The sequence below is a fragment of the Pseudophryne corroboree genome, chromosome 8 (assembly GCF_028390025.1).
Source record: "Pseudophryne corroboree isolate aPseCor3 chromosome 8, aPseCor3.hap2, whole genome shotgun sequence".
Lineage (NCBI taxonomy): Eukaryota > Metazoa > Chordata > Amphibia > Anura > Myobatrachidae > Pseudophryne > Pseudophryne corroboree.
Genome location: NC_086451.1, coordinates 362,138,886 through 362,145,827, shown reverse-complemented (window position 1 = coordinate 362,145,827; position 6,942 = coordinate 362,138,886). Strand labels below are relative to the sequence as shown.

The window sequence follows — 6,942 nt, the reverse complement described above, 5'->3', positions numbered from 1 at the left end:
CGTTCCAGTATAGTGCCAGATACACATAATGACCCCAGTAGAGTGCCAGATAGGGATAATGACCCCAGTAGGGCAGTGCTAGAGACCCATAATGACCCCAGTAGTGCAGTGCCAGATACACATATGCCCCCAATGGTGACAGATACACATAATGACCCCATTAGTGCAATGCCAGATTCACAAAATGACCCCAGTAGTGGCAGATACACATATTTGAAAATACCAGAGCAAAAAGGAATCCACAGCACTGTTCCTAATTAATTCCCTTCAAACTCCAATATATTGCTTAATATCATATAGCAGATCCTTGCAAAAATTTTCTTATATGCAATCCCAGTTCTCGGACATACTCAGTGGGGACCGTTTTTCAAATCCGCACAGCAGACGATAACTGAAGTATGGTTCTATTGGTCTCCACACAGTAATGCCCCTTGCACCGTATCATGCCCCACACAGTAATGCTCCTTGCACATTAATATGCCCACACAGTAATGCCCTTTACACCTTAGTATGCCCCACAAAGTAATGCCCCTTATACACGTTACACCACAGTAGAGCAACTTATACTGTACATGTTACGCCACATCATAACCCTTAGACACTTTACACCAGAGCCACTTACACACATTATGCCATAGTAGAGCTCCTTATACACATTACACCACAGTAGAGGCACTATGAAAGTAGCTTTGAATTGTGGACAAGAGAGAAAGAGAGAGGACAAGAGAAAGAGAAGTGAAGCAAGAGAGAGGGGGAGTGAGGACAAAAGAGAGAGAGAGGGAGTAAGGACACAAAAAGAGAGAGGGGGAGTGAGGAGGAGAGGGGGAGTGAGGACAAAAGAGAGAGAGAGAGAGAGAGAGAGAGGAGTGAGGACAAAAGAGAGAGGGGGAGTGAGGACAAAAGAGAGAGAGGGGGAGTGAGGACAAAAGAGAGAGAGGGGGAGTGAGGACAAAAGAGAGAGAGGGGGGTGAGGTCAAAAGAGAGAGGGGGTGGTGAGGTCAAAAGAGAGAGGGGGTAAGGTCAAAAGAGAGAGGGGGATAAGGACAAAAGAGAGAGGGGGGGTGAGGACAAAAGAGAAAGGGGGGGTGAGGACAAAAGAGAGGGGGGGTGAGGACAAAAGAGAGAGGGGGGTGAGGACAAGAGAGAGGGGGAGTGAGGACAAAGAGGGGGAGTGAGGACAAAAGAGAGAGGGGGAGTGAGGACAAAAGAGAGAGGGGGGGTGAGGACAAAAGAGAGAGGGGGGGTGAGGACAAAAGAGAGAGGGGGGGTGAGGACAAAAGAGAGAGAGGGGGTGAGGACAAGAGAGAGAGGGGGGTGAGGACAAGAGAGAGAGGGGGGTGAGGACAAGAGAGAGAGGGGGGTGAGGACAAAAGAGAGAGAGGGGGGTGAGGACAAAAGAGAGAGAGGGGGGTGAGGACAAAAGAGAGAGGGAGGGTGAGGACAAAGAGGGGGAGTGAGGACAAAAGAGAGAGAGAGGGAGGGAGGGGGGTGAGTACAAAAGAGAGAGGTTAGGAAAAGAGGGAGAAGAGAAGGGGTGAGGACAATAAAAAGAGAGACGAGGACAACAGAGAGAAGGGTGAACACAAGAGAGAGGTGAGGACAAGAGGGAGAAGAGAGGGGGTGAAGACAAAAAAAAAAGAGAGGGGGGGTGAGAACAGAGGGACAGAGAGAGTGGGTGAGGACAGAGAGAATCAGCCAGGGCATGTATACATCCGCACTCACCCTGGACAGGGGGGCAGCACTCTCCCTGCAGTGCTGATGCTGGCTGTGTGCTGTGCTGCTGCTAGGATCCCGGGCTGCATGGGTGGCTGTACTCCTCCTCAGTACCAGGGGCTCAGGTAGGCAGGCAGGCTGCAGACCGGGTGCTTGTGGGCGGCCAGCCGCATACAATATCACTCGACATCGCTCAACGCCGTGCTGCTGCTCCTAGGACTCCTCCCTGCTGTGCGCTATGATGAGAGAGATAGAAAGAGAGGGGTAAGGAGAAGAGAGAGAGGGATGTAAGGGCAATATTGGGGGGGTGAATACAAGAGAGAGGAGAGGTGAGGACAAGAGAGAGAGAGAGGGTGAGGACAAAAAAGAGATAGGATGAGGACAAAAGAGAGGGAGTGAGGATGAGAGAGAGGGCGAGAGATCAAGAGAGGGGGGTAAAGACAAAAGAAGAGAGGTGAGGAAAAGAGACAGAAGAGAGGGGGGTAAAGACAAAAGAAGAGAGGTGAGGAAAAGAGACAGAAGAGAGGGGGGTGAGGACAAAAGAAGAGATGTGAGGAAAAGAGACAGAAGAGAGGGGGGTGAGGACAAAACAAGACAGAGAGGTGAGGACAAGAGAGAAAGAGAGGTGAGGACAAGAGAGAGGTACTGTAAGGACAAGAGAGAGAGGGGGGGTAAGGACAAAAGAGAGAGGGTGGGATAAGGACAAAAGAGAGAGGGTGGGATAAGGACAAAAGAGAGAGGGTGGGATAAGGACAAAAGAGAGAGGGTGGGATAAGGACAAAAGAGAGAGGGTGGGATAAGGACAAAAGAGACAGAGGGGGTGACGACAAAAGAGAGGGGTAAGGACAAAAGAGTGAGAGGGGTAACAAAGAGAGAGGGGGTAACGACAAAGAGAGGGGGCGGTAACGACAAAAGAGAGGGGCGGGTAACGTCAAAGAGAGGGGCGGGTAACGACAAAGAGAGGGGCGGTAACGACAAAGAGAGGGGTTAATACGAGAGAGAGAGAGGGTCTGAGTACAAAAGAGTGAAAGGCGAGAACAAAAGAGAGAGAGGGGGAGTGAATACAAAAGAAAGAGGTTAGGAAAAGAGAGAGAAGAGAGGGGGTGAGCACAATAAAAAGAGAGGTGAGGACAACAGAGAGAAGGGTGAAGACAAGAGAGAGAGATGAGGACAAGAGAGAAGAAGGAGGGGGGTGAGGACAAGAGTCAGAGGTGAGGACAAGAGGGAGGGGGGTGAGGACAAAAGAGAGAGAGCGGGTGAGGACAAAAAAAAGAGAGGGGGGTGAAAACAGAGGGACAGAGAGAGTGGGTGAGGACAGAGAATCAGCCAGGGCATGTATACATCCGCACTCACCCTGGCCAGGGGGGCGGCACTCTCCCTGCAGTGCTGATGCTGGCTGTGTGCTGTGCTGTGCTGCTGCTGGGATCCCGGGCTGCATGGGTGGCTGGACTCCTCCTTAGTACCAGGGGCTCAGGCAGGCAGGCTGCAGACCGGGTGCTTGTGGGCGGCCAGCCGCTTATAGTACCAAGCGACATCGCTCAACGCCGTGCTGCTGCTCCTAGGACTCCTCCCTGCTGTGCGCTATGATGAGAGATAGAGAGAGAAGGGTAAGGACAAGAGAGAGAGAGAGAGGCAAGGGCAAAATGTGGGGCGGGGGGAGTTGAGGACAAGAGAGAGATGAATACAAGAGAGAGGAGAGGTGAGGACAAAGGGGGGGGGGTGAGGACAAGAGAGAGAAAGGGTGAAGACAAAAAAAGAGATAGGATGAGGACAAAAGTGAGGGAGCGAGGATGAGAGAGAGGTAGAGAGATCAAGAGAGGGGGTAAGGACAAAAGAAGAGAGGTGAGGAAAAGAGACAGAAGAGAGGGGGTGAGGACGAGAAAGATAGAGATGAGGTGAGGACAAGACAAGAGAGAGAGGTGAGGACAAGAGAGAGAGGTGAGGACGAGAGAGAGAGAGAGAGGTGAGGACGAAGAGAGGGGTACTGTAAGGACAAAGAGAGGGGTACTGTAAGGACAAAGAGAGGGGTACTGTAAGGACAAAGAGAGAGGTACTGTAAGGACAAAAGAGAGAGGGGGTAAGGACAAAAGAGAGAGAGGGGGGTAAGGACAAAAGAGAGAGGGTGGGATAAGGACAAAAGAGAGAGGGTGGGATAAGGACAAAAGAGAGAGGGTGGGATAAGGACAAAAGAGAGAGGGTGGGATAAGGACAAAAGAGAGAGGGTGGGATAAGGACAAAAGAGAGAGGGTGGGATAAGGACAAAAGAGAGAAGGTGGGATAAGGACAAAAGAGAGAAGGTGGGATAAGGACAAAAGAGACAGAGAGGGGTAACGACAAAAGAGAGAGAGGGAGGTAAAGACAAAATAGAGAGAGGGGGTAAGGACAAAAGAGTGAGAGGGGGGTAACGACAAAGAGGAGGGTAACAACAAAGAGGGGGGTTAGTACAAGAGTGAGAGAGGGTCTGAGTACAAAAGAGAGAGATGCAAGGACAAAAGAGCGAGGGGGCATGAATACAAAAGAGAGAGAGAGAGGGGGGGACAAGAAAAGAGAGAGAGAGGGGGGGACAAGAAAAGAGAGAGAGAGGGGGGTGAGGACTGAGAGAGCTGACAAAGAGTGAGAGATGTACTCTATACATGTATACATCCGGACTCAACCTGGCTGGGGGGCAGCACTCTCCCTGAAGTGCTCATGCTGGCCATGTGCTGTGCTGCTGCCGGGATCCTGGACTGACAGGTTGCCTCCTCGGGGCCAGGGGCTCAGGCAGGCAGACTGCAGACCTGCTGGTGCTTGTTGGTGGATGGGTGGGCACATGCTGTACAGGACGCACCGTCGCTGGGGCTGCCGCTGCTCCTCGATCTTCCCGCTCCTCGGTCCTCTCTTCTCCCACCAACGCAGCGCTTCCTCTCCCAGACTGCCGAGCGCAATGACGTCGTGCGCACACCGGCTTTCTGGGGAGGAGAGGGGGATGAGGAGAGCACAGTGGCTGGAAACAGGCGGTGGGTGTGTCGAGAGGGAGGCGGGGCTGCTCGGGCTGGCCACGCGCCGCACACAAATTTACTGAGCCAGGCCTTGGCCCACCCACAACACTCCCCCATCATTGCGGGCTTGCGGCCACTGCTGAGAGCCAGGGCGGACATCTGTGATCAGGGCAGTGCCGGCTCCAGGTATGTGGACACAATATGACGGCCACAAATAGCGGCGCCCTTTGAGGGGTGGCGCCCTGCGCGGCCGCTCGAGTGGAACATGCCTGGAGCCGGCCCTGAAAGCATCCCTAAGCTAGGGGCCAGTTTATACTGTACTAAAGCCTGCCATTGTCTTGTTCTGCAACTGAATGTTATTGACTGGTTGCTAAGGGTTACAGTATGGTTAAAAAATATTTGTATAAGGTTTTTATTTTTGTTAGGCTATGCAATAGCACTTCTAAAATAATGATGAGTCACATGTAAGTTCTGTTTGAGAACAGTGTAAGCTAATCAACCTACTCTTTAGAAGAGTATATTATTACAAAACACCAAAACAAATACGCTTTTCTATGTATAAATTTCAAGTGGTATTTTAATTACTGTACAATACTTCACTTAGTAAAACACTTTGTTATATTTGATGGATTTAGAGACACTTGATGATTTGATTGTTGGTTTGAAAAAACAATAAAAAAACAATAATAACAACGTATAATCCATACCTCTACATATCTGTGACCAACTTCAGTGGCAGACAGGCTTATCTAATACCCCTTTTACACCTACGAGCACGGGTCGCAGCCGGGAGCCTGACACGGGAGCTGCCCCCTGCTGCGACCCGTGCTCGGTCCCTTTCCCATTAGCAGTCACAACCCGGCATATGCCGGGTTGGTGACGCTTCTAGCTACACGGCAGGGGCGGCGCAGGGAGATCACATGATCTCCCAGCGCCGCCCATCCATACAGTGTAAACGGGAGCCGTGTTGCATCGACACGGCTCCCGTTTACACTACACCCTACCCGGATCATTCCCGTGTCCTACCCAGGTAAATAGCCGGGTAGGATTCACGGGTCACTTGATCCGGGTTTACCCTTTTCCACTTGCCAAAAACACGGGTAAATGCGCGCCCCCGTGCACTAGACCAGCATAGGTTAGTACTGCTGGCCATCCCATGGCAAAAACACTAACCCCTAACGCCCCAGGATTGTAGGTACTCAGGTAAGGAACAGAGGGGGGTCATTCCGAGTTGATCGCTCGCTAGCTACTTTTAGCAGCCATGCATAGTTGCTGCCCACGGGGGAGTGTATTTTCGCTTTGCAAGTGTGTGAACGCGTGTGCAGCCGAGCGCAGCAAAAACATTTTGTGCAGTTTCAGAGTAGCTCTGGACTTACTCAGCCCTTGCGATCACTTCAGTCTTTTTGGTGCCGGAATTGACGTCAGACACCCGCCCTCCAGACGCCTGGACATGCCTGCGTTTTCCCAAACACTCAAAGAAAACGGTCAGTTAACACCCATAAATGCCCTCTTTCTGTCAATCACCTTGCGTTCGGCTGTGCGAATGGAATCTTCTCTAAATCCATCGCCCAGCACTGATCCTCTTTGCACCCGTACGATGCGGTGCATACGCATGCATTGTTCTGCTGTTTTTTAACTGATGGCTGCGCTGCGAAAATCGTCAGCGAGCGATCGACTCGGAATGATCCCAAAGTGTTCCACCTCTGCTGTTCAGTAAATGGTCCTGGGTCCTTAAGACTCTGGTCCTGATTATGATTTGTAAGTAAAGCAAAAAAGCAAGTACACTAACTTTGCATTTGAAAAAAAAACATGTTACAATGAAAGGGGAGCAAATACATTTATATTTTTTCTGTGCAGTGTAAATACTGTATGCTTTGGATGTAGCCCACAAATGTTAGACAGCTTTATGTTTACACTGCAATTTAGATTTCAGTTTTGGCATCCATATGTGTCCTCATTCATCTTTGCTGCCGTCACGCCAAACAGAGGCGGATTTAGAACTCAAGGGGCCCTAAGCAAGACACTGATTTGGGGCCCCCGTCCATAAACGGATTGTACCATGCACATCGACGACCTCGACGTCCATTACTCACATTACAACGCACAGCGATGTCCGTTACTCACATTACAATGCCCAGCAACATCTGTTACTCACAGTTCAGCGCACAGCAACATCCGTTACTCACATTATACTGCCCAGCAGCGTCTGTTACTCACATTATACTGCCCAGCAGCATCTGTTACTCACATT

General features: G+C 50.9%; 1 long non-coding RNA gene across 1 annotated transcript; it reads right to left on the bottom strand.

The window, feature by feature from the left end:
• Nucleotides 1-1,701: 1,701 nt before the first annotated feature.
• On the bottom strand, nucleotides 1,702-4,644 carry LOC134947803 (uncharacterized). Its single transcript, XR_010182788.1, has 3 exons — nucleotides 4,368-4,644; nucleotides 3,067-3,294; nucleotides 1,702-1,949 (listed from the first exon to the last, which is right to left on the bottom strand). It is a non-coding gene; the product is annotated as an uncharacterized LOC134947803 (long non-coding RNA).
• Nucleotides 4,645-6,942: the final 2,298 nt, after the last annotated feature.